Source organism: Epinephelus lanceolatus, chromosome 15, assembly GCF_041903045.1.
Source record: "Epinephelus lanceolatus isolate andai-2023 chromosome 15, ASM4190304v1, whole genome shotgun sequence".
NCBI lineage: Eukaryota > Metazoa > Chordata > Actinopteri > Perciformes > Serranidae > Epinephelus > Epinephelus lanceolatus.
Genome location: NC_135748.1, coordinates 30,581,914 through 30,609,038, shown reverse-complemented (window position 1 = coordinate 30,609,038; position 27,125 = coordinate 30,581,914). Strand labels below are relative to the sequence as shown.

Genomic DNA, 27,125 nt, shown 5'->3' with positions numbered 1-27,125 from the left:
CACTGCAGGCCTAGCAACAGCAAGAGCTGACCTGTCCCGTGGAATCAGGGAAGCAAAACTTCAATACAGCAAGAAAATATCTGGACACTTCAGCAACACTAGAGACGCACAGAGTCTCTGGCTTCCACCATCATGAAATGCTTCGAGCAGCTGGTCATGCAGAACATCAAGTCCATCCGTCCGCCCTCCCACGACCTGTTTCAGTTTGCATACAGGTCAAACAGGTCCATAGAGGACGCCATTTCTGCTGCCCTCCATCCAGCCCTCACCCACCTGGACTCAAAGAACTCATACGTGCGAATGCTGTTCCTAGACTTCAGTTCAGCATTCAACACAATCATTCTCCAGCAGCTCATACAAGAACTTGGACACTTGGGACTCAAAACCTCTCTCTGTAACTGGGTGCTGGACTTTCTAACAGGGAGGACACAAAATGTGCGGGTCGGCAGCAACACCTCCAAGACCATCACGCTGAGCACAGGGGCTCCGCAGGGGTGTGTGCTCAGCCCACTGCTCTTCACACTGCTGACCCACGACTGTGTGCCAACCCACAGCACCAACCACATCGTCAAATTTGCGGATGACACGACTGTGGTGGGCCTCATTTCTAACAACCATGAAGCCAACTACAGGAGTGAGGTGAGCCGACTGGTCGAGTGGTGTAAGGACAACAATCTCTTCCTCAATGTGGGGAAGACCAAAGAGATTGTTGTGGACTTCAGGAAAAGATTGGTACCCCTCTGCCCTCCCTCACAGACATCTTCAACACCCGCCTCACCCGCAGAGCTATCAGCATTGTTGGTGACACCTCCCACCCTTCACACTCCCACTTCAGCCTCCTGCCTTCGGTGACAAGGTACAGGAGCCTCCGGGCCCACTCCACAAGACTCACAAACAGCTTCATCCACCAGGCTGTAAGGCTGCTGAACTCTGTCCACTACCTCCCCCTCTGCCCCCCACCCCTGGACTGTAATTCAACCCACTGCACATAAAGACTACCTCTGCTGTTTTGCACATAGACTCACTACATCTGCACCCCGGTGTTATATTATTATATTATATTATATCATATTATATTACAAACTGCTGCTGACTGTCTGTTTTTACACTGTGCACTTTACCTCACTTTGTTTGAACCATTTGCACCATTCTGTATCTGCTGCTGTTAGTCATGTGCACTACATGTACACCATGTACATCCCATAGCTGCTCTAACATGCACCTTGATCACCTTGATTGTACATAGGTTTAGAGTATCTTCTAGAGTGTCTTGTCTTTTAGTTATACTGCTTAGTTTTATCTTTATTTTTACTTGTACATATTGTTTTTTATTGTATTATTATTATTCCAATTTAGCTTTCTTTTAGCTCTTAAATTGTAAGACATTATACTAGGTGAGAGGAAAACAGCATTTCGATTCTCTGTATGTCCTGCACATATAGCAATTGGCATAAATCTTTTGAACTTTGAACTTTGAACTTTGAATGTTGTTGTGAGCCTGGACAGCCATCAGAGAGCAGACTGCATCTATTTTTGAGCACAAAGACTTTTTGGAAACTTTTCAAAGACAGAAACAGCAGAGAGATGAGGAACAGAGAGTCACAAGTTTCTCCATGTTCTTAATCAGTCCACGGGGAGATGTAGCCTCTACTTACTTGACTGAAGTGAAAACGGCCTGCTGCAGGTGCAGAGGGTTGGTGAAGAGACTGTGATGAGGATAACTGGTCCAGTGAACACAACACAAGAGTCATCAAGCAGAACCACAATGAATCTAAATCAAACTGAAACAGACTCACAGACGCTCTTCCATATACAGTTTGAAATTTATATTCTTGTCACTTCATTCAGTCTCTTTATGAGGAAGCTGGGAAAGTTACATTCTGGTTGGACTCACTGATATCAAAACATATTTAACAGTGTCTCTACTGACAGCTGCACAAAACATTCATCTTATTTAGAAATATAAAATATGTTTCAACACCACATTACGTTGTGTTCACATTTACTGTTGCTTGATCACATATTTGAACCACAAATGTTTTTGAGGTTTTGTTGATGATAAAAAATGTATTCTTTTTTATATCACTATATAATTTTGAGTTCCTTACAAATACAAAGACAAAATAATGATATTTATATTTCCATGATGAATCCAAAGCTTTTCATTTCCCACAGAGAGGAGTATCAGATGAAGTTATGAAAGCATTTAATTTCTTTCTGCTCTTCATGAGATTAAAGACCAAACACTTGATGAAGTTATTTATCAGTGAAAGCTTTATTAGCAAAAACATCAGTCATCAACATGACAGTTATGAAGCACACTCACATCTAGCTGCTGAGCTCCACACATTCCTCTCTAAGTTGTTGTTGTCCAACACTTTACAGCAGTGTTGTTCTCTGTCACACAAAGCTTTAGTTTCCTCTACAAACATTCAAACTCAGATTGATCAGAGCAGCAGGTGTGTTCCTCCTGCTCCCCCCACACACAGCTCCTGTCCTGGGCTTCAGCCAGTCCCTCTAGCCCTCACACTGGCTCCTGCGGAGGGACTGGATCTGGCTGTGGCCATGATGGAGGACCTTGCAGGAGTACAGCTCTCCTAACATCCAGCGCTCCTGGCTCAGGCTCAGGGTGCTGCTGCTGCTGTAGCGTCCGCTCTTCTCCTCCTCTGAGCTGCTCAGGACCCCCTCTGTCACCTCTGTACCGTCCACCTCCCAGCTCACCACGGCTCCCTGAGGAGAGTAGCCAGTCAGCAGGCAGGCCAGCGTGGCCGAGCCCCCAGAGAGCTGCTCAGAGGAGGGGGGAAGCAGAGAGACGGAGGGCCTGACCATGGGGCCAGCTGGAGGGGAGAGCAGAGACACACAAGGAGCAGATTAACTTCCACTGTAGGACAGACAGCTGAACATGACACAGTTATGATACATGACAGAGGTTAACACTGCTGTGGATCAGCTGTGTGCACCATACTGTGATCAGACAGAGGAGAGGAGCTGAGACATGACAGGAAATGAGGCTTTGACTAATAAAACTAAATTAGAAAACTTGATGTCATTTTGGCTTCGAAAGTAATAAATCTTCATCTGTGGCACTCATCAAAAATATCTACATCATAGACAATATATTGCAACGTTAATTATGTGTACATGGAATTTAAATGTTTAATAACTTTGTATGATTTTCTTTTGTATCAGCTTTATAATGTGTGACAGTAAATAACTTTGTGGTGGAACAAAATGTAACATCTGTGTCCAGTTAAAGACTTTGTCATCTGTCTGTTTCACTTCCTTTTCACCACTTTAAACTAACGACCTGTGAACACAAACCACAGCTTAACTGTATGTACATATAAACTCAATTATATCTATAAACATCATATTAGATTTCATTTTAACAACTGTGTGAATGTAAAAATCCCAAAATAAGAAAACACATTAATTTACTGAGCAGTAAAATGTCCCTCAGACAAGTTGAGCAGCCACATTTGGTTTGACACAAGTTAAATTGAAAACCAAATAAGAAGAAATTCAAGTTTTGTGACGTAAATTTAACCATAAAATTATCTCTAATACAACAAGAATATTTATCTTTGCAGATTTTTTTTTCCAAACTGTGATATCAATCAAGCTCAATGAATCACACAAAATATATAAAAAATAAAATAATCGTAATAATTTCATAATTTATGGCATTTCTTAAGCAAAATTTGATATAATATTTATTTGTAGAAATGATAAATCTCTGGTACTTACAGTCAACGACGAGTTTGGTTCCTCCACCAAAAGTCCACCACAGTGATACAAACTCATTAAGTGGCCGTACAAAAACCTCCTGCACTGTGAACAAGCATCTATCCACTGAAAATACTCTCTGATTTTTAGAATTACACAGAAAAAATTAAACTTTACTGAATCTATAAAGCTTCTGTAATGACATGGAATGAAAATATTGTATAAATAAAGATTATTTCTTGAGTTTTTCTTTACTTTTCTACACCTGACAGAGAAATGATTACAGTCTGTTTGTAAAAAAAGTCATTTGTCGTCACAGTTTTATATCAGTTAATACATGGTCAAATAACTATGATGCATTTTAAATAATAATGATTTCAAACTAATATTAAAATGAATATTAACATATAATTTATCTCCATTAAACCCTGTGAGTAAATGAAAGGCAGACAAACAGACATATCATAGCAAGCACAGTGAACACAAACTTCTCCTTAAATCCTCAACTGCACTTGTAATATAAATCTTTTCTTCTTTTCCATTAAGATGATAGATGGTGTAAATCCAAGCAGTATTCCTCCTGATTTTGTGTCCCACGTTGCCTTGAGTGTGTTGAGAGCAGAGAAATGATTTCCATAGAGAGGAGGCTTTGCATGGTCAGCTGATCCTCCAGTGAAGTGAGAAGGTTTATAGTCCTGTGAGTTCATCACTGCAGGACTCAGATGTGTCAGTCAACACAGCAGAAAGCACAAGCACCATGACTCTCATCACCATCCTCATCTGGACGCTGGCCTGCTGCTGTTTCACAGGTTCATTCACTCAGCAACATTTCAAACATGATGTGCTGCCTTTTCTCTCATTGATTTCTGCTGATAAATGAATGATTTGTTTTTGTCTGCAGGATGCAGCGCTCAGGTGACTGTGACTCAGCCTCCAGTGGTGACATTTACTCCAGGATCCACTGTCACTCTCACCTGTAAGACCAGCCAAGATGTTGGCACAGTTTATGATTCTGATGGTAATGAGCTTGAAGCTATGTCCTGGTATCAGCAAAAATCTGGACAGCCTCCAAAGCTCCTAATATCATTAGCGAGCACACGTGAATCAGGAACACCAGCTCGGTTTAGTGGCAGTGGAAGCAGCTCTGACTTCACTTTGACCATCAGTGGAGTTCAGACTGAAGATGCAGCAGTTTATTACTGTCAGAGTTACCATGACATAGACGATGCTGATGTGTTCACACAGTGATTTGTCGCCGTACAAAAACCTCCCTCAGTCAGACTGCAGAGACACTGAGCTGTTACAGCAGGAAGCGACTGCAGCTGCTGAAGAGGAAGAGACTCTGACACAGACCACTGAACACAGAGCTGACAGTAACCTCACCAAGCACACACACTGCTCATCACACACATATGACACATGACAACCCAGAGTTGAGACCAGGACAGAGAGTTGCAGTCCTATACGCCTCTCTGAGCTTCTAGTTCAGTTACCCAGTCATAAAAATTAAAACCTCTTCTGTGACAGAAAGACAAAACAGGAGAATTAAATGCGGACTGTTAAATATCAGGTCTCTATCGTCTAAAGCAGTGTTAGTAAACAAATTAATATCAGATAATCATATTGATTTACTCAATCTCACTGAAACCTGGCTGTGTGAAGATGAGTATGTTAGTCTAAATGAATCCACTCCTCCCAGTCATAATAATACCCACATTCCTCGAGGCAGCGGCCGAGGAGGGAGAGTTGCAACCATTTTTAACTCTAGTGTGTTAATCAGCCCTAAACCTAAACTATAATTCATTTGAAAGCCTCGTTCTTAGTCTTTTACATCCGACCTGGAAAACCTCGCAGCCACTTTTATTTGTTATAGTGTACCGTGCTCCTGGCCCGTATTCTGAATTTGTATCTGAATTCTCAGAGTTTTTATCCAGTCTAGTTCTTAAATCAGATAAAGTTATTATTGTAGGCAATTTTAACCTTCATGTCGACATTGATAATGACTCCCTGGCTACCGCGTTTATCTCATTATTAGACTCCATTGGCTTCAGCAGGGTGTACATGAACCCACTCACTGTTTTAACCATGCCCTCGATCTAGTTCTGACGTATGGAATTGAAATTGATAACCTAACAGTCTTTCCACAGAATCCATCGCTATCGGATCATTATTTGATTACTTTTGATTTCTTTTTACTCGATTACACGCCACTCAGCAACAGTTACTATACTAGATGTTTATCAGATAGTGCTGTCGCAAAATTTAAGGAAATGATTACTCCGTCGTTAAATTCAATACCAAGTCCTTCAGTAACAGGAGGTTTCCCGTGCCGACTTTAACCTCTCCCGAATTGATCATTTTGTTATAGCGCCGTAGGCTCGCTGCGAACAACACTCAACTCTGTAGCTCCTCTTAAAAAGAAGTTAACAAAGCCAAGAAAGTTCGCTCCTTGGTATAACTCTCAAACCCGTAGGTTAAAACAAATATCGCGAAAGTTTGAAAGGAATTGGCGATTAACCAAACTGGAAGAATCTCGTTTAATCTGGACAGACAGTCTCAAAACTTATAAGAGGGGCCTCCGCAATGCCAGAGCAAACTATTACTCAGCATTAATAGAAGAAAACAAGAACAACCCCAGGTTTCTTTTCAGCACTGTAGCCAGGCTGACTGAGAGTCAAAGCTCTACTGAGCCTTGTATTCCTTTAGCCCTTAGCAGTAATGATTTTATGAGCTTTTTTAATGACAAAATTCTAACTATTAGAGGCAAAATTCATGACCTCCTGTCCTCAGATAGTACCTAGCTAACCTCAAACACAGCTGTAAGACCTAATATATATTTAGATTGCTTCTCCCCAATTTCTCTTCAAGAATTGACTGCAGTGATTTCTTCATCTAAATCATCAACGTGTCTCTTAGACCCCATCCCAACTAGGCTACTTAAGGAGGTCTTTTCTTTCCTTTAGTTAACACTCATATATTAGATATGATCAATATATCCTTATTAACAGGCTATGTACCACAGTCTTTTAAGGTAGCTGTAATTAAACCTCTACTAAAAAAGCCCACCCTGGATCCAGAGGTGTTAGCCAACTATAGACCAATATCTAATCTTCCCTTTCTGTCAAAGATCCTTGAGAAAGTAGTTGCAGACCAGCTGTGTGATTTTCTCCATGATAATAATTTATTTGAGGAATTTCAGTCAGGATTTAGAGTGCATCATAGCACTGAGACAGCACTAGTTAAATTCCAAATGACCTTCTGATTGCTTCAGACAAAGGACTCTCTGTACTTGTTTTATTAGATCTTAGTGCGGCGTTTGACACAATTGACCATCAAATTCTACTGCAGAGACTGGATCACTTAATTGGCCTAAAAGGTTCTGCACTAAGCTGGTTTAAATCTTATTTATCTGATTGTTTTCAGTTTGTTGACATTCATAATGAATCATCCTTACGTACTAAAGTTTGTTTTGGAGTTCCGCAAGGTTCTGTGCTCGGACCAATCCTATTTACTCTATATATGCTTCCTTTAGGTAACATCATTAGAAATCACTCTTTAAATTTCCATTGTTATGTGGATGATACACAGTTGTATTTATCGATGAAGCCAGAAGAAAGTAATCAATTAACTAAACTCCATAACTGCCTTAAAGACATAAAAACTTGGATGAGCACCAATTTCCTGATGTTAAATTCAGACAAAACTGAAGTTATTGTTCTTGGCCCCAAACAACTCAGAGACTCTTTATCTGATGACATAGTTTCTCTAGATGGCATTGCTCTGGCCTCTAGCACTACCGTAAGAAACCTAACATTAACATTTGATCAAGATTTGTCTTTTAATTCTCATTTAAAACAAACCTCATGGACTGCATTTTTTTCATCTGCGTAATATTGCGAAAATTAGGCCTATCCTGACCTGAAAAGATGCAGAAAAATTGGTCCACGCTTTTGTTACCTCTAGGCTGGATTACTGTAACTCTCTATTATCAGGTAGCTCTAGTAAGTCCTTAAAAACTCTCCAGCTAATTCAGAATGCAGCAGCACATGTACTAACATGAACTAAGAAACGAGATCATATTTCTCCTGTTTTAGCTTCTCTGCACTGGCTCCCTGTAAAATCCAGAATTGAATTTAAAATCCTACTGTTAACTTATAAAGCTCTAAATATTTTAGTGAGCTCATAGTGCCATATTATCCCACCAGAACATTGCGCTCTGAGAACGCAGGGTTACTCGTGGTCCCTAAAGTCTCCAAAAGTAGATCAGGAGCCAGAGCCTTCAGCTATCAGGCTCCTCTCCTGTGGAATCATCTTCCTGTTACGGTCCGGGAGGCAGACACCGTCTCCACATTTAAGACTAGACTTAAGACTTTCCTCTTTGATAAAGCTTATAGTTAGGGCTGGCTCAGACTTGCCCTGTACCAGCCCCTAGTTAGGCTGACCTAGGCCTAGTCTGCCGGAGGACCCCCCTATAATACACCGAGTCCCTTCTCTCTCTCTCTCTCTCTCTCTCTCTCTCTCTCTCTCTCTCTCGTATTCTATTACTGCATCTTGCTAACTCGGCCATTCTGGATGTCACTAACTCAGCTTCTTCTCCGGAGCCTTTGTGCTCCACTGTCTCTCAGATTAACTCATATTGCAGCGGTGCCTGGACAGCGTGACGTGTGGTGGTCCTGCCAGATGCCTCCTGCTGCTGCTGCCATCATTAGTCATTAGACATACTTATACTGTTATTATACACATATGATTATTGTCACACATGTATACTGCCAGATATTAATACATACTTTCAACATATTGTACCACAGTAGACAGAATTATAACTATAATATTATTACTTTCATTAATGTTGCTGTAAGTTACTGTCATTACCGTCTGTCCTGCATCTCTCTCTCTCTCTCTCTCTCTCTCTCTCTCTCTCTCTCTCTCTCTCTCTGTCTCTCTCTTTCTGTCTCATTGTGTCATACGGATTACTGTTAATTTATTATGCTGATCTGTTCTGTACGACATCTATTGCACGTCTGTCCGTCCTGGAAGAGGGATCCCTCCTCAGTTGCTCTTCCTGAGGTTTTGTACCGTTTTTTTCACCGTTAAAGGGGTTTTTTTGGGGAGTTTTTCCTTATCCGCTGTGAGGGTCTTAAGGACAGAGGGATGTTGTATGCTGTAAAGCCCTGTGAGGCAAATTGTGATTTGTGATATTGGGCTTTATAAAAAAAAATTGATTGATTGATTGACATACACTGGCATATCTCATATTTTTTCTTATACTTTTATTATTATCCCAGGTCGAACAGTTATGACAGCTCACATACCATGATGTTCATTTTCCACAGACAGTATAATTAAAATGTATGAAACCCAGAATCCAAATATACATTAAAATGTTATTTTTCCACTTGTAAAAATACATTCAACACTTTACAGGCACCTGTTTCCCACTGTTTTTGGTCTGTGTGCTAAGCTAACTGGCTGATGCCTTTAGCTTCCTCCTAACCATACAACATGACAGTCATATTGATCTTATCATTAAATCCTTATATAGAAATTGAGTACGAGTATTTTCTAAAAACATTTAACTACTCATTTAGCATTATTCGGTAAACATCAATGAACAGTTTAACATCTTTCCTCTAAGCTGCACACAACACACTCTAAGTCATAGCTCAACATTTTTATCATTGTTTCTTTTATCATCCATTCTATCAACAGTGTTGTCATTTGAATTACCAGAAACACATTCATTTTATGCCTTATTTGAAAAAAGAGAGACGTTTCTTGATGTTACTGCGAGGTTTGTAGAGAGAGGTCAGGTATTGGGGTGATCAGCTGAAACACTGAGGAGGCTCTGAACGAAACACACTGAGGTCAGATGGGTTCACACAACATTATCCTAAATGCAACACCGGGATCTGGATAATAAGATAAATGACATTTCAATAATGAAGAAGAACAAGGTAAATCAGAACTTGTGTCACTGAAGTGTGTTCAGTGTTCATCCCGTTTGCAAACAGGGGGCGCAAAACACAAGACAGCCTCGTGTCAGATGAGAACCCTCTGCTTGTTCAGTCTCACAACACCTGCTGTGTGTGTTACATGTGTTTTGCATGACTTTAATGCATCACTGCTCCTCACAGTTTTAAGTTCTCATGTCACAGAGAGTCTGAACTGTTTTCATGCACTCACACTGAAAACTGCATCAGGATGATGTTGACAATAACTCTGCTTGTCATGTTGGGTTTTCTGAGTCAGGGTGAGAGGTTCTGAAAATGTGTCTGACATTGTCGCTTTGATTAATGTCTAATTTATTATATTCTAAACTGCTGATACTCAAGGTTTATATTTCATTTCTCATTTCAGAGTCTTCTGCCAACAATTTTCTGACTCAGACTGACAAATCCAAGTCTGTTAGTCTTGGAGGGACTGTGACCATCAGCGCCACAGGGAGTTCAGATATTGGTGCTGATCTCAGTTGGTACCTTCAGGAACCTGGACAGGCTCCCAAACTTCTTATATACTATACATCAACTCTCTTCTCAGGAACTCCGTCTCGATTCAGTGGCAGTAGATCTGGTTCTCGCTACACTTTAACCATCAGTGACTTTAAGGCTGAAGATGTTGGAGATTATTACTGTCTGGGTGCTCATAGTGATGGAACGTTCACACAGTGGTTTGTCGTCGTACAAAAACCTCCTTCAGTTTGACTGAAGTGAAAACGGCCTGCTGCAGGTGCAGAGGGTTGGTGAAGAGACTGTGATGAGGATAACTGGTCCAGTGAACACAACACAAGAGTCATCAAGCAGAACCACAATGAATGTAAATAAAACTGAAACAGACTCACAGACGCTCTTCCATATACAGTTTGAAACTTATATTCTTGTCACTTCATTCAGTCTCTTTATGAGGCAGCTGGGAAAGTTACATTCTGGTTGGACTCACTGATATCAAAACATATTTAACAGTGTCTCTACTGACAGCTGCACAAAACATTCATCTTATTTAGAAATATAAAATATGTTTCAACACCACATTACGTTGTGTTCACATTTACTGTTGCTTGATCACATATTTGAACCACAAATGTTTTTGAGGTTTTGTTGATGATAAAAAATGTATTCTTTTTTATATCACGATATAATTTTGAGTTCCTTACAAATACAAAGACAAAATAATGATATTTATCTTTACATGATGAATCCAAAGCTTTTCATTTCCCACAGAGAGGAGTATCAGATGAAGTTATGAAAGCATTTCATTTCTTTCTGCTCTTCATGAGATTAAAGACCAAACACTTGATGAAGTTATTTATCAGTGAAAGCTTTATTAGCAAAAACATCAGTCATCAACATGACAGTTATGAAGCACACTCACATCTAGCTGCTGAGCTCCACACATTCCTCTCTAAGTTGTTGTTGTCCAACACTTTACAGCAGTGTTGTTCTCTGTCACACAAAGCTTTAGTTTCCTCTACAAACATTCAAACTCAGATTGATCAGAGCAGCAGGTGTGTTCCTCCTGCTCCCCCCACACACAGCTCCTGTCCTGGGCTTCAGCCAGTCCCTCTAGCCCTCACACTGGCTCCTGCGGAGGGACTGGATCTGGCTGTGGCCATGATGGAGGACCTTGCAGGAGTACAGCTCTCCTAACATCCAGTGCTCCTGGCTCAGGCTCAGGCTGCTGCTGCTGCTGTAGCGTCCGCTCTTCTCCTCCTCTGAGCTGCTCAGGACCCCCTCTGTCACCTCTGTACCGTCCACCTCCCAGCTCACCACGGCTCCCTGAGGAGAGTAGCCAGTCAGCAGGCAGGCCAGCGTGGCCGAGCCCCCAGAGAGCTGCTCAGAGGAGGGGGGAAGCAGAGAGACTGAGGGCCTGACCATGGGGCCAGCTGGAGGGGAGAGCAGAGACACACAAGGAGCAGATTAACTTCCACTGTAGGACAGACAGCTGAACATGACACAGTTATGATACATGACAGAGGTTAACACTGCTGTGGATCAGCTGTGTGCACCATACTGTGATCAGACAGAGGAGAGGAGCTGAGACATGACAGGAAATGAGGCTTTGACTAATAAAACTAAATTAGAAAACTTGATGTCATTTTGGCTTCGAAAGTAATAAATCTTCATCTGTGGCACTCATCAAAAATATCTACATCATAGACAATATATTGCAGCGTTAATTATGTGTACATGGAATTTAAATGTTTAATAACTAATCCTTGTCTGACACTTCTGTATCTGCTTCATAATGTGTGACAGTAAATAACTTTGTGGTGGAACAAAATGTAACATCTGTGTCCAGTTAAAGACTTTGTCATCTGTCTGTTTCACTTCCTTTTCACCACTTTAAACTAACAAACTGTGAACACAAACCACAGCTTAACTGTATGTACATATAAACTCAATAATATGTTTAAACATCATATTAGATTTCATTTTAACAACTGTGTGAATGTAAAAATCCCAAAATAAGAAAACACATTAATTTACTGAGCAGTAAAATGTCCCTCAAACAAGTTGAGCAGCCACATTTGGTTTGACACAAATAAAATAAAATAAGAAGAAATTCAAGTTCTGTGACGTAAATTTAACCATAAAATTATCTCTATTACAACAAGAATATTTATCTCTGCAGATTTTTTTCCAAACTGTGATATCAATCAAGCTCAATGAATCACACAAAGTATGTAAAAAAATAAAATAATCATAATAATTTCATAATTTATGGCATTTCTTAAGCAAAATTTGGTATAATATTTATTTGTAGAAATTATAAATCTCTGGTACTTACAGTGAACGATGAGTTTGGTTCCTCCACCAAAAGTGACCCACAGTGATACAAACTCATTAAGTGGCCGTACAAAAACCTCCTGCACTGTGAACAAGCATCTATCCACTGAAAATACTCTCTGATTTTTATAATTACACAGAAAGAATTAACTTTTACTGAATCTATAAAGCATTTTTTATGACATGGAAAGAAAATATTGTATAAATAAAGATTATTTCTTGAGTTTTTCTTTACTTTTCTACACCTGACAGAGAAATGATTACAGTCTGTTTGTAAAAAAAAAAGTCATTTTTCTTCACAGTTTTATATCAGTTAATACATGGTCAAATACCCATGATGCATTTTAAATGATAATAATTTCAAACTAATATTAAAATGAATATTAACATATAATTTATCTCCATTAAACCCTGTGAGTAAATGAAAGGCAGACAAACAGACATATCATACCAAGCACAGTGAACACAAACTTGTCCTTAAATCCTCAACTGCACTTGTAATATAAATCTTTTCTTCTTTTCCATTAAGATGATAGATAGTATAAATCCAAGCAGTATTCCTCCTGATTTTGTGTCCCACGTTGCCTTGAGTGTGTTGAGAGCAGAGAAATGATTTCCATAGAGAGGAGGCTTTGCATGGTCAGCTGATCCTCCAGTGAAGTGAGAAGGTTTATAGTCCTGTGAGTTCAACACTGCAGGACTCAGATGTGTCAGTCAACACAGCAGAAAGCACAAGCACCATGACTCTCATCACCATCCTCATCTGGACGCTGGCCTGCTGCTGTTTCACAGGTTCATTCACTCAGCAACATTTCAAACATGATGTGCTGCCTTTTCTCTCATTGATTTCTGCTGATAAATGAATGATTTGTTTTTGTCTGCAGGATGCAGCGCTCAGGTGACTGTGACTCAGCCTCCAGTGGTGACATCTGCTCCAGGATCCACTGTCACTCTCACCTGTAAGACCAGCCAAGCTGTTTACAGAGATAGTAGTGGAGATTATATGCACTGGTATCAACAGAAATCTGGACAGCCTCCAAAGCTCCTAATGAGATTCGTGAGCACACGTGAATCAGGAACACCAGCTCGGTTTAGTGGCAGTGGAAGCAGCTCTGACTTCACTTTGACCATCAGTGGAGTTCAGACTGAAGATGCAGCAGTTTATTACTGTCAGAGTCTACACAACATAAACAGTGCTTGGGTGTTCACACAGTGATTTGTCGTGGTACAAAAACCTCCCTCAGTCAGACTGCAGAGACACTGAGCTGTTACAGCAGGAAGCGACTGCAGCTGCTGAAGAGGAAGAGACTCTGACACAGACCACTGAACACAGAGCTGACAGTAACCTCACCAAGCACACACTACATATTCACACTAATTCATTGTCACATATTATATGTTATTGTGAACTTGTTTTTCATCCATGTCAAAAATGTATGAACCAGCATCATGTTATGTCCATTTTACACAGACAGTAGTACAATTACAATTCATAAGACACCTGCAACTTTACCTAATTTAACTCACCTTTATATTCACCATATGATATGAGAGTGGTATTGATTCTGATGGAAGAAAAAAGGTGTAGCACACTCTGGCTCCATATGCATTTCTCTTTGACAGGAAGTATTCCATTTTCTCATGACCTCCATCATTGGATTGAGAAGGTAACAATCCCTGCAATAGGAGGTCATTTGGATGTTTTACTTTCCAGGAGGGAACATGATTGGATCCACTGTCTAAGAACTCTGTTACCCAAATGAACTGATTATGAATTATGACTTGAAATGTTTTCTGTATGTTCCTCGACTTACTGGATATTTAGATAAAGTTGTTTCTGATGTTCAGTTAGAGCTGGTGTCTAAACTTTTGCCATTTGTGTTTTAGAAATCGACTTAATACTTGTGTATTTTAACATTTTTAAATGTAGTGTAGCTAAAAAACTGTTTTGTTCAAAGGTTTTGATTTGTTGAGGGCCTCTTGATTGTTTTGTGCTCAACCTAATGGTGTCACATGATGATCTAATCACTATCAGCTGTGTGTCCAGGGTGTGACCTATATAACCAATCAGTGTGCTTGTGTGTGAGTGTGATTGTTGGTCTTGTCAAAGCCTGAGAGCTGAAGTGTCATCTGAATGAAAGAGAAATGCATATGGAGCCAGAGTGTGTGACACTTGTTTTCAACCTGCAGGTCTTCTACCAGTGATCAGAACCTCACTACAACCTTTGGTGCGCGTTACGTTTCATCTTTATGTTGTGATGTTGATCTTTTCATTAATTTCTCATCAAGAAATTGAATGAGCCTATTTCCCAAACTGTTGTTGTTCTTTCTCCTCACTGAAACTTATCTTTTTATCAACAGTATTGTTGTTAGAATATTTATCTTAAAACAGATTTTATCGCCAACCAGACAAAACAGAAACACATTCATTTAGAGGCTGTCTGGTCTCACATGACTGAGACAGCCAGATCAAGCAAACAACTTCAACTTATTAATAGACGTTGTTATCCTTTTCTGAAAGGAGAGACGTGCTGGTGTTGCTGTGATGTGTAGAGAGAAAGATCAGGTAGCTGGAATGATCAACTGAAACACTGAGCGGGCCCCAAATATGCTGAGGTCAGATGGGTTTACATCACATTATTCTAAACGCAACACCTGGATCATCAGTGACATGAAATTATTGATGAAATTCAAAGTCAATCAATGTTTGTGGCACGTCAGTGAGATCAGTTGATACAGTTTGCCAGCAGGGGGTGCTATAGACCTGTTAAAGGAGACAGAGTCATGTGATACTGTAAAGAAATGAAAAGGAGATTGTTTATGACGAAGAGAAGAACCATTGAAAAATAAAGTCACACTTATCTAAATGGACTGAGAACGACCGAATGATCTTCAAGATGATGAACTGTTTCTCCAACTCACCTCTGCTTTTTCTGTTTCACAAGGACAGGTGTGTATTTGCCTTCTCAAATGTGTTTTGCATGACTTTAATGCATCACTGCTCCTCACAGTTTTAAGTTCTCATGTCACAGAGAGTCTGAGCTGTTTTCATGCACACACACTGAAAACTGCATCAGGATGATGTTGACAATAACTCTGCTTGTCATGTTGGGTTTTCTGAGTCAGGGTGAGAGGTTCTGAAAATGTGTCTGACATTATTGGAGTATTCCAATTGTAATCTCTCATTGATTTCTGCTGATAAATGAATGATTTGTTTTTGTCTGCAGGATGCAGCGCTCAGGTGACTGTGACTCAGCCTCCAGTGGTGACATTTACTCCAGGATCCACTGTTACTCTCACCTGTAAGACCAGCCAAGCTGTTTACAGATCCTCCAGTTATGGAGAATGTATGCACTGGTATCAACAGAAATCTGGACAGCCTCCAAAGCTCCTAATAAAATTTGTGAGCACACGTGAATCAGGAACACCAGCTCGGTTTAGTGGCAGTGGAAGCAGCTCTGACTTCACTTTGACCATCAGTGGAGTTCAGACTGAAGATGCAGCAGTTTATATCTGTCAGAGTTACCACAGTGGTGATGTGTTCACACAGTGATTTGTCGTCTTACAAAAACCTCCCTCAGTCAGACTGCAGAGACACTGAGCTGTTACAGCAGGAACTGACTGCAGCTGCTGAAGAGGAAGAGACTCTGACACAGACCACTGAACACAGAGCTGACAGTAACCTCATCAAGCACACACTACACACTAACACTGATATATTAATGAAAATGATACTTATACAGTACAGGCCAAAAGTTTGGACACACCTTCTCATTCAATGCGTTTTCTTTATTTTCATGACTATTTACATTGTAGATTCTCACTGAAGGCATCAAAACTATGAATGAACACATGGGGAGTTATGTACTTAACAAAAAAAGGTGAAATAACTGAAAACATGTTTTATATTCTAGTTTCTTCAAAATAGCCACCCTTTGCTCTGATTACTGCTTTGCACACTCTTGGCATTCTCTCCATGAGCTTCAAGAGGTAGTCACCTGAAATGGTTTCCACTTCACAGGTGTGCCTTATCAGGGTTAATTAGTGGAATTTCTTGCTTTATCAATGGGGTTGGGACCATCAGTTGTGTTGTGCAGAAGTCAGGTTAATACACAGCCGACAGCCCTATTGGACAACTGTTAAAATTCATATTATGGCAAGAACCAATCAGCTAACTAAAGAAAAACGAGTGGCCATCATTACTTTAAGAAATGAAGGTCAGTCAGTCCGGAAAATTGCAAAAACTTTAAATGTGTCCCCAAGTGGAGTCGCAAAAACCATCAAGCGCTACAAGGAAACTGGCACACATGAGGACCGACCCAGGAAAGGAAGACCAAGAGTCACCTCTGCTTCTGAGGATAAGTTCATCCGAGTCACCAGCCTCAGAAATCGCAAGTTAACAGCAGCTCAGATCAGAGACCAGATGAATGCCACACAGAGTTCTAGCAGCAGACCCATCTCTAGAACAACTGTTAAGAGGAGACTGCGCCAATCAGGCCTTCATGGTCAAATAGCTGCTAGGAAACCACTGCTAAGGAGAGGCAACAAGCAGAAGAGATTTGTTTGGGCCAAGAAACACAAGGAATGGACATTAGACCAGTGGAAATCTGTGCTTTGGTCTGATGAGTCCAAATTTGAGATCTTTGGTTCCAACCGCCGTGTCTTTGTGAGACGCAGAAAAGGTGAACGGATGGATTCCACATGCCTGGTTCCCACTGTGAAGCATGGAGGAGGAGGTGTGATGGTGTGAGGGTGTTTTGCTGGTGACACTGTTGGGGATTTATTCAAAATTGAAGGCACACTGAACCAGCATGGCTACCACAGCATCCTGCAGCGACATGCCATCCCATCCGGTTTGCATTTAGTTGGACGATCATTTATTTTTCAACAGGACAATGACCCCAAACACACCTCCAGGCTGTGTAAGGGCTATTTGACCAAGAAGGAGAGTGATGGAGTGCTGCGGCAGATGACCTGGCCTCCACAGTCACCGGACCTGAACCCAATCGAGATGGTTTGGGGTGAGCTGGACCGAAGAGTGAAGGCAAAGGGGCCAACAAGTGCTAAACACCTCTGGGAACTCCTTCAGGACTGTTGGAAAACCATTTCAGGTGACTACCTCTTGAAGCTCATGGAGAGAATGCCAAGAGTGTGCAAAGCAGTAATCAGAGCAAAGGGTGGCTATTTTGAAGAAACTAGAATATAAAACATGTTTTCAGTTATTTCACCTTTTTTTGTTAAGTACATAACTCCACATGTGTTCATTCATAGTTTTGATGCCTTCAGTGAGAATCTACAATGTAAATAGTCATGAAAATAAAGAAAACGCATTGAATGAGAAGGTGTGTCCAAACTTTTGGCCTGTACTGTAGATGTAATCACACTACATAATGCTCTTTTTACAATTACTGTCAAAAGTTGAGAGAAAGGTTGCCTGATCACGTACGACAAAATCTGTCAATGTGTGTTTTTAAACCTGATATAATCATGTGATCTTTCTTATCTTTATATATAATTTTAAGGTTTTTGCAATTTCACAAACAATACTGATATTTATATTTACACTGGAGAGAAATGGGGATTGGCTAACAACAAGGGTGTGGAGGGGAACACTAGGGTGGAGCAAACAAGACTAATACAGAACAGGTGTGAAGGGAAGACTGTTGGAACAGGGAAGGACTAACGAGACAGGTGTGACAGAAAACAGGCGGGAAAACACACAGAGACAGGAAGTAAAAGCAGACACGACACATGAGGAGAGAATCTACAAAATAAAACAGGAAGCAGATTAAACATGAATGATGAACATGAAACAAGGAACACAAACAGAAACCTCCAAAACAAAGTCCATAGGATCACAGAATATAAACAAAAACCCAGGATCATGACAAATGACATCATTTATTTTTCCATAAACACAAATTTGAGGTGAAGCCATGAATTTGATTGAAAGAGTAAAGTTCCTTAAAGGGGCCAGTGTGTAATATTTGGCACGGTTTATTGTAAAATCTGAATCTGAATCTGAATATTCTTGCCATTAATATGTTTTTATAAGTGTATAATCGCTATAAAATAAAATTCGTTTGGTTTTCGTAGCCTTATAATTATGCTTTTATATATATATATATCTTATAGCAAGGGCCTTGCTTTAGAGAGGTCGCCATCTTGCGCCGCCATGTATATACGGCAGACCGAGTGGACAATCCAGCCAGCCAGAGAACGTGTTTCGCGTGTATAAATAAACCAACAAAGACAGTGGGAGGAAGGAAGGAGGAGGAGGAAACAGCTGAGAGTGTAAGTAGTTCGTCGATAGAGAGTAGTGAAAAGTTTTTTTCGTTATAAAGTTTGCGAATGGACCACACTTACCACGCAACAGGAGAGAATGAACCCGAACCATCATCTGCGAGGAAAAGAAGATGCAACTTCACTCCTTGTGATGCACTCTCTGCGGCGCTTTTCCTCCTGATGATATATCTCCCCAACGATGGCAGCAGTAGCACCGAATCCCATTCTGTGCATTCAGCCTCTCTTCTCGCCTGCTCAGCATCAAACATATGGAGTTCCTCATCTGTATGCTCCAGCTCAAACAGGTATGGCTCTGGGTCTGTGTCCACTACAAGAAACTCTTCAAAATCGCGTTCAAAGTCGTCCATTGCAGCTACTATAGTCCGGAGATATTGCTAGGCTATATAAACAGCTGAGCTCTGTTTACCGGGTACGCTGTCAGTCAGTGTGTGGGCTGGAGATTGGCGGAGCAGAGAGGGGAGGGGGTGCCCGCTAGGAATGGTAAACGAGTATGTGTGTATGAAGTGTGTCTGTTACGCTAGAAGAGTCAGAGTTTCGGACAGAGTCTTTTACCCCCTGGAGTGTTACCAGAGTTTTTGGAGTGCTCAAATAAACAGGCCTTTTTCCCAAACGCTCCTCTGGTCTCCTGCTCGTGAGGGATTCATTACAATATCGTAACATGGTTTACATTTCTAAATAAACATTCACCTCGTCTCCTGAAAAACTCGTGCGCAAGGCTTTTTGTCCCTACGAGGCCACCGTCATTTACCCGACGGGAGGGGTGAGCGAGTGAGCCCTACAATCTAGAATTTGACCACTGATGTCACTGTTTTCAACAGTTTTCAACCCATTTTACACACTGGCCCTTTAAGGGATTATTAATACTTTAAAAATTCTGATAATCCATAAAAACCCTTAGTAGTAAAGATAAGATTGGTTAAAACTTAACGACAGAAAAATTAAGTGTTTGATTTTTTTTACCTTCATTGGAGGAGATGACCAAGCAGATAAAGTTTTCTAGCATGTAAGGAAGCCTGTAAGGCACTGCAGTGAGTTTTCTGCACTGAAAGGGCACCCAAGAGGGCACTTCATCATGTTTTCTTGCAAACTGGGTCACAGCAGAGGACACATTATGATGTTTTATCTACTATAGGGGCATCCAAGTGGACCCTGACTCCTGACTTCCCCTGAGTCCTCCTAAAGCATATGGATGAACAAACTGATGCACATGATCATTTTAAAGAGCTGAGGATCAAATACAAAATCAGTCTCAGGTCAATATGAAGGAGGTACGTGTGTGGCCAGAGGGGACCTCTTATGCTCTGAAGGACTGCTTTAACCCTACAGACTGGGACATTTTCAAACAAGCAGCCTCTCACAATGACCACACAGACATAGAGGAATACACTGAGGCTGTTACAGCATACATCACTAAATGCATTGATGATGTCACTCACACCAAAACTATCACTGTTCGTGCTAACCAGAAGCCATGGATGACAGGAGGGGTTCACAGGCTCCTGAGGGCTTGAGATGCAGCCTTTAGGGCCGGTGACACTGCAGGCCTAGCAACAGCAAGAGCTGACCTGTCCCGTGGAATCAGGGAAGCAAAACTTCAATACAGCAAGAAAATATCTGGACACTTCAGCAACACTAGAGACGCACAGAGTCTCTGGCTTCCACCATCATGAAATGCTTCGAGCGGCTGGTCATGCAGAACATCAAGTCCATCCTTCCGCCCTCCCACGACCCGTTTCAGTTTGCATACAGGTCAAATAGGTCCATAGAGGACGCCATTTCTGCTGCTCTCCATCCAGCCCTCACCCACCTGGACTCAAAGAACTCATACGTGCGAATGCTGTTCCTAGACTTCAGTTCAGCATTCAACACCATCATTCTCCAGCAGCTCATACAAGAACTCAGACACTTGGGACTCAAAACCTCTCTCTGTAACTGGGTGCTGGACTTTCTAACAGGGAGGACACAAAATGTGCGGGTCGGCAGCAACACCTCCAAGACCATCACGCTGAGCACAGGGGCTCCGCAGGGGTGTGTGCTCAGCCCACTGCCCTTCACACTGCTGACCCACGACTGTATGCCAACCCACAGCACCAACCACATCGTCAAGTTTGCGGATGACACGACTGTGGTGGGCCTCATTTCTAACAACCATGAAGCCAACTGCAGGAGTGAGGTGAGCCGACTGGTCCAGTGGTGTAAGGACAACAATGTCTTCCTCAATGTGGGGAAGACCAAAGAGATTGTTGTGGACTTCAGGAAAAGATTGGTACCCCTCTGCCCTCCCTCACAGACATCTTCAACACCCGCCTCACCCGCAGAGCTATCAGCATTGCTGGTGACACCTCCCACCCTTCACACTCCCACTTCGGCCTTCTGCCTTTGGGGAGAAGGTACAGGAGCCTCCGGGCCCACTCCACAAGACTCACAAACAGCTTTATCCACCAGGCTGTAAGGCTGCTGAACTCTGCCCCCCATCCCTGGACTGTAATTCAACCCACTGCACATAAAGACTACCTCTGCTGTTTTGCACATAGACTCACTACATCTGCACCCCGGTGTTATATTATTATATTATATTATATCATATTTTATTACAAACTGCTGCTGACACTCTGTTTTTACACTGTGCACTTTACCTCACTTTGTTTTAACCATTTGCACCATTCTGTATCTGCTGCTGTTAGTCATGTGCACTACATGTACACCATGTACATCCCATAGCTGCTCTAACATGCACCTTGATCACCTTGATTGTACATAGGTTTAGAGTATCTTCTAGAGTGTCTTGTCTTTTAGTTATACTGCTTAGTTTTATCTTTATTGTTACTTGTGCATATTGTTTTTTATTGTATTATTATTATTCCAATTTAGCTTTCTTTTAGCTCTTAAATTGTAAGACATTATACTAAGTGAGAGGAAAACTGCGTTTCGATTCTCTGTATGTCCTGCACATATAGCAATTGACATAAACCTTTTGAACTTTGAATGTTGTTGTGAGCCTGGACAGCCAGCAGAGGGCAGCCTGCATCTATTTATGAGCACAAAGACCTTTTGGAAACTTTTCGAAGACAGAAACAGCAGAGAGATGAGGAACAGAGAGTCAAAAGTTTCTCCATGTTCTTAATCAGTCCACAGGGAGATGTAGCCTCTACTTACTTGACTGAAGTGAAAACGGCCTGCTGCAGGTGCAGAGGGTTGGTGAAGAGACTGTGATGAAGATAACTGGTCCAGTGAACACAACACAAGAGTCATCAAGCAGAACCACAATGAACCTAAATCAAACTGAAACAGACTCACAGACGCTCTTCCATATACAGTTTGAAACTTATATTCTTGTCACTTCATTCAGTCTCTTTATGAGGAAGCTGGAAAAGTTACATTCTGGTTGGACTCACTGATATCAAAACATATTTAACAGTGTCTCTACTGACAGCTGCACAAAACATTCATCTTATTTAGAAATATAAAATATGTTTCAACACCACATTACGTTGTGTTCACATTTACTGTTGCTTGATCACATATTTGAACCACAAATGTTTGTGAGGTTTTGTTGATGATAAAAAATGGTTTCATTTTTATATCCCTATATAATTTTGAGTTCCTTACAAATACAAAGACAAAATAATGATATTTATCTTTACATGATGAATCCAAAGCTTTTCATTTCCCACAGAGAGGAGTATCAGATGAAGTTATGAAAGCATTTAATTTCTTTCTGCTCTTCATGAGATTAAAGACCAAAGACTTGATGAAGTTATTTATCAGTGAAAGCTTTATTAGCAAAAACATCAGTCATCAACATGACAGTTATGAAGCACACTCACATCTAGCTGCTGAGCTCCACACATTATTCTCTAAGTTGTTGTTGTCCAACACTTTACAGCAGTGTTGTTCTCTGTCACACAAAGCTTTAGTTTCCTCTACAAACATTCAAACTCAGATTGATCAGAGCAGCAGGTGTGTTCGTCCTGCTCCGCCCACACACAGCTCCTGTCCTGGGCTTCAGCCAGTCCCTCTAGCCCTCACACTGGCTCCTGCGGAGGGACTGGATCTGGCTGTGGCCATGATGGAGGACCTTGCAGGAGTACAGCTCTCCTAACATCCAGCGCTCCTGGCTCAGGCTCAGGGTGCTGCTGCTGCTGTAGCGTCCGCTCTTCTCCTCCTCTGAGCTGCTCAGGACCCCCTCTGTCACCTCTGTACCGTCCACCTCCCAGCTCACCACGGCTCCCTGAGGAGAGTAGCCAGTCAGCAGGCAGGCCAGCGTGGGCGAGCCCCCAGAGAGCTGCTCAGAGGAGGGTGGAAGCAGAGAGACTGAGGGCCTGACCATGGGGCCAGCTGGAGGGGAGAGCAGAGACACACAAGGAGCAGATTAACTTCCACTGTAGGACAGACAGCTGGACATGACACAGTTATGATACATGACAGAGGTTAACACTGCTGTGGATCAGCTGTGTGCACCATACTGTGATCAGACAGAGGAGAGGAGCTGAGACATGACAGGAAATGAGGCTTTGACTAATAAAACTAAATTAGAAAACTTGATGTCATTTTGGCTTCTAAAGTAATAAATCTTCATCTGTGGCACTCATCAAAAATATCTACATCATAGACAATATATTGCAACGTTAATTATGTGTACATGGAATTTAAATCTTAATAACTAATCTTTGTATGATACTTTTGTATCAGCTTTATAATGTGTGACAGTAAACAACTTTGTGGTGGAACAAAATGTAACATCTGTGTCCAGTTAAAGACTTTGTCATCTGTCTGTTTCACTTCCTTTTCACCACTTTAAACTAACGAATTGTGAACACAAACCACAGCTTAACAGTATGTACATATAAACTCAATAATATGTTTAAACATCATATTAGATTTCATTTTAACAACTGTCCCAAAATAAGAAAACACATTAATTTACTGAGCAGTAAAATGTCCCTCAGACAAGTTGAGCAGCCACATTTGGTTTGACACAAGTTAAATTGAAAATAAAATAAGAAGAAATTCAAGTTTTGTGACGTAAATTTAACCATAAAATTATCTCTAATACAACAAGAATATTTATCTTTGCAGATTTTTTTCCAAACTGTGATATCAATCAAGCTCAATGAATCACACAAAATATATAAAAAATAAAATAATCATCATAATTTCATAATTTATGGCATTTCTTAAGCAAAATTTGGTATAATATTTATTTGTAGAAATGATAAATCTCTGGTACTTACAGTCAACGATGAGTTTGGTTCCTCCACCAAAAGTGTACCACAGTGATACAAACTCATTAAGTGGCCGTACAAAAACCTCCTGCACTGTGAACAAGCATCTATCCTCTGAAAATACTCTCTGATTTTTATAATTACAGAGAGAAAATTAAACTTTACTGAATCTATAAAGCTTCTTTAATGACATGGAATGAAAATATTGTATAAATAAAGATTATTTCTTGAGTTTTTCTTTACTTTTCTACACCTGACAGAGAAATGATTACAGTCTGTTTGTAAAAAAAAGTGTTTTTTTTCACAGTTTTATATCAGTTAATACATGGTCAAATACCCATGATGCATTTTAAATAATAATGATTTCAAACTAACATTAAAATGAATATAAACATATAATTTATCTGCATTAAACCCTGTGAGTAAATGAAAGGCAGACAAACAGACATATCATACCAAGCACAGTGAACACATACTTGTCCTTAAATCCTCAACTGCACTTGTAATATAAATCTTTTCTTCTTTTCCATTAAGATGATAGATGGTGTAAATCCAAGCAGTATTCCTCCTGATTTTGTGTCCCACGTTGCCTTGAGTGTGTTGAGAGCAGAGAAATGATTTCCATAGAGAGGAGGCTTTGCATGGTCAGCTGATCCTCCAGTGAAGTGAGAAGGTTTATAGTCCTGTGAGTTCAACACTGCAGGACTCAGATGTGTCAGTCAACACAGCAGAAAGCACAAGCACCATGACTCTCATCACCATCCTCATCTGGATGCTGGCCTGCTGCTGTTTCACAGGTTCATTCACTCAGCAACATTTCAAACATGATGTGTTGCCTTTTCTCTCATTGATTTCTGCTGATAAATGAATGATTTGTTTTTGTCTGCAGGATGCAGCGCTCAGGTGACTGTGACTCAGCCTCCAGTGGTGACATTTACTCCAGGATCCACTGTCACTCTCACCTGTCAGATAAACCCAGAAGATGATGGAAGTGACTGGCTGCACTGGTATCAACATAAATCTGGACAGCCTCCAAAGCTCCTAATATCAGATGTGAGCACACGTGTATCAGGAACACCAGCTCGGTTTAGTGGCAGTGGAAGCAGCTCTGACTTCACTTTGACCATCAGTGGAGTTCAGACTGAAGATGCAGCAGTTTATTACTGTCAGAGTTTCCATGTCATAAGCAATGCTTATGTGTTCACACAATGATTTGTCGTTGTACAAAAACCTCCCTCAGTCAGACTGCAGAGACACTGAGCTGTTACAGCAGGAGGCGACTGCAGCTGCTGAAGAGGAAGAGACTCTGACACAGACCACTGAACACAGAGCTGACAGTAACCTCACCAAGCACAAGCTAAAACACATTAACACTCCTAAAACAAACAGTAGTGCACCATATTTTCCTGTTATAACCCTCAAGACACCATCTTAGTCTTACAATTCAATCAGCTTAAATCACATCAGGTTGGATTGCCTCTGGGCTTTCAAGTCCCCAACAACAGCATACTTTACAATGTCTTGTGCTACTGAACTCTCTGTTTTTCAGACTACAAATGACACAGAACACTCTGCCTTCTATCCCAGGTCTGGCAACGAAATTAACTAAAAGGTTCCTCCTCTTAAACAAATTCAAAATGTTTCCTCATCGTCTGACCAAAAGAAATCAACATAGTTAGAGGTCATCTTACTGAAAAGTATATTCCTTATGTCTTCATATACAGGACAGTAAAACAAGAAGTGAACCTCATTCCCAGCTTCACCTAAATGACACAACAAACAAATTCTGTCCTCCTCTGGGGTGGCGTTAAACCTTCCAGTCTCTAAGGCTAATGGTGACGTTCCTGAGTGCAACTGTGCACACAGGGATCTTTGTCTCTTGTTTAGATTCACGTAAGGTTCCACACTGCAGCTATTCTTTATGAGACAATAAGTTGGTAGTTTTGGTTTATACCATATGTCAACAGAGCATTTCTCTCTAAACTTGAGAAACATCTCACTCCTAATCTCCTGAATATCACAGACTAACCTGTCCCTGAAAATAAATGACAAGCTGTTCAAATAAGATAATGACATTAACTCGTCAGCTGAAGGATGACAGTGGGAGGTGTCTAATTAAAAATCTTTTTAGTGAGTCTCTGATCCGACATCTTCACAAGTCTATTCCAAAGCTGAAGCATTTGACATTTGTGCCTGATGTTTGGAGGTTCCCATCCCATATTTTGACTTTGAAGTAAATGTATGGACGCCCAGGAAAGATCGACTCACTCTATAATGCACTGTGTTACAACTTGTGTGTCTCCAGTCACAGGCTAGATTTTCTAAAGCCTGACAACAGAGCCAAGCTGAGGTGCAGAAGTCTAGTTTTCTCTGAATCCATTTGAATTACAGTGTGCTCTGAGGTTATGGGATGTTTGCCCAATGATGCCAAAAAAAACCTGCCGACCATAGTTTAATGATCAAACATAATGACTATTGTGTTTTATCTGTGTTTAATTTCTGTTGCTGCTCTGCATGTCTGAGTGTAATGCTAATCTGTGTGTTGCTTACATGTCTGTTTGTTGTTTTGTTGTTGTATTGTAGTGATGCTCTGCTGTTGCTTGGCATGGCTTCTGTTCTGCCTTGACAGTTTCTAATTGCTGTAGTCCATGCTGTCTTTATGTCTTTGTCCTGTGAATTTAATCCTTTTATTGGCTTTAAAACATCTTGCCATAGGACTGCAGATGAAAATTAGCTTGCTGGCTAACACTGGCGCATTTACAGACATGTTGACTGATGTGTGTTGTCCTTATAAATAAAAATAGAATAAGATAAGTTGTATTGTACATATCAATATGACACTGACAGAGGTAATTCTGTTTTTGTTGATGCTTCTAAACTTTGACATGAATAAGGTTGAATGAAGGACTCTTTGTTAAGTGCCAGACAAGGAAGCCAGGACCCAGTTGCAGAGTTAAGTACAAAAAGTAGTTTATTTACAAAGTAGCAACAAAAAAATCAGTTCACAGAAAAAATACGAGCAAACAAAGTATCAACCAAAACTCCTTCTGAGGGAAAAGTAACAACAGAAAAGGCTAAACTGAAA

The 27,125-nt window shown here is 40.8% G+C and overlaps 3 pseudogenes across 3 annotated transcripts; all 3 read right to left on the bottom strand.

The window, feature by feature from the left end:
- Positions 1-2,251: 2,251 nt before the first annotated feature.
- LOC144466979 (Ig lambda-1 chain C region pseudogene) lies at positions 2,252-3,779 on the bottom strand (annotated as a pseudogene). The gene is made up of 2 exons (XR_013493372.1): positions 3,748-3,779; positions 2,252-2,837 (listed from the first exon to the last, which is right to left on the bottom strand). The product of XR_013493372.1 is annotated as an Ig lambda-1 chain C region pseudogene (transcript).
- Positions 3,780-11,019: 7,240 nt separating this feature from the next.
- LOC144466988 (Ig lambda-1 chain C region pseudogene) lies at positions 11,020-11,901 on the bottom strand (annotated as a pseudogene). Its single transcript, XR_013493378.1, has one exon. The product of XR_013493378.1 is annotated as an Ig lambda-1 chain C region pseudogene (transcript).
- Positions 11,902-22,572: 10,671 nt separating this feature from the next.
- On the bottom strand, positions 22,573-24,381 carry LOC144467007 (Ig lambda-1 chain C region pseudogene; annotated as a pseudogene). Its single transcript, XR_013493391.1, has 3 exons — positions 24,378-24,381; positions 24,050-24,133; positions 22,573-23,153 (listed from the first exon to the last, which is right to left on the bottom strand). The product of XR_013493391.1 is annotated as an Ig lambda-1 chain C region pseudogene (transcript).
- Between the last annotated feature and the right edge of the window lie 2,744 nt (positions 24,382-27,125).